The following is a 419-nucleotide window of genomic DNA, read 5'->3' as shown; positions in this document are numbered from 1 at the left end:
CCGCTCCTCCTTCCCCGTTTCCCATTCCCTTCCCCCTTGCCCCCGCCCCCCCGTTCCCTTCTTTCTCCCCCCTGCTCCCCCTTTCCCTTTCCGCTGCTCCTTTCTCCCCCCTTCCCTAGGCCGTCACCCTCTTTCTTTTCCTTTCTTTTCCTTTCTTTCATTTCTTTTCTTTTCTTTCATTTTTTCCATTTCTTTCCTATCTTTCATTTTTTCATTTCTTTCATTTCTTTCATTTTTTTTTCCTTTCTTTCCTTTATTTCTTTTTTTTTTTCATTTCTTTCCTTTCTTTTCCTTTCTTTCCTTAATTTTGTTTTGTCCTTTCCTTTCCCCTTTCCTCTCCTCTCCTTTCCTTTCTTCTCATCTCCCTCTTTTCTGTCCCCCGTCCCCGTCCCCCGTTCCCCCCGGTCCCCCCTCCCGCA

Source organism: Charadrius vociferus, unplaced genomic scaffold (genome assembly GCF_000708025.1).
Source record: "Charadrius vociferus isolate BGI_N301 unplaced genomic scaffold, ASM70802v2 scaffold384, whole genome shotgun sequence".
In the NCBI taxonomy this organism is placed as follows: Eukaryota; Metazoa; Chordata; class Aves; order Charadriiformes; family Charadriidae; genus Charadrius; species Charadrius vociferus.
Note: the sequence above shows the minus strand (reverse complement) of the source record.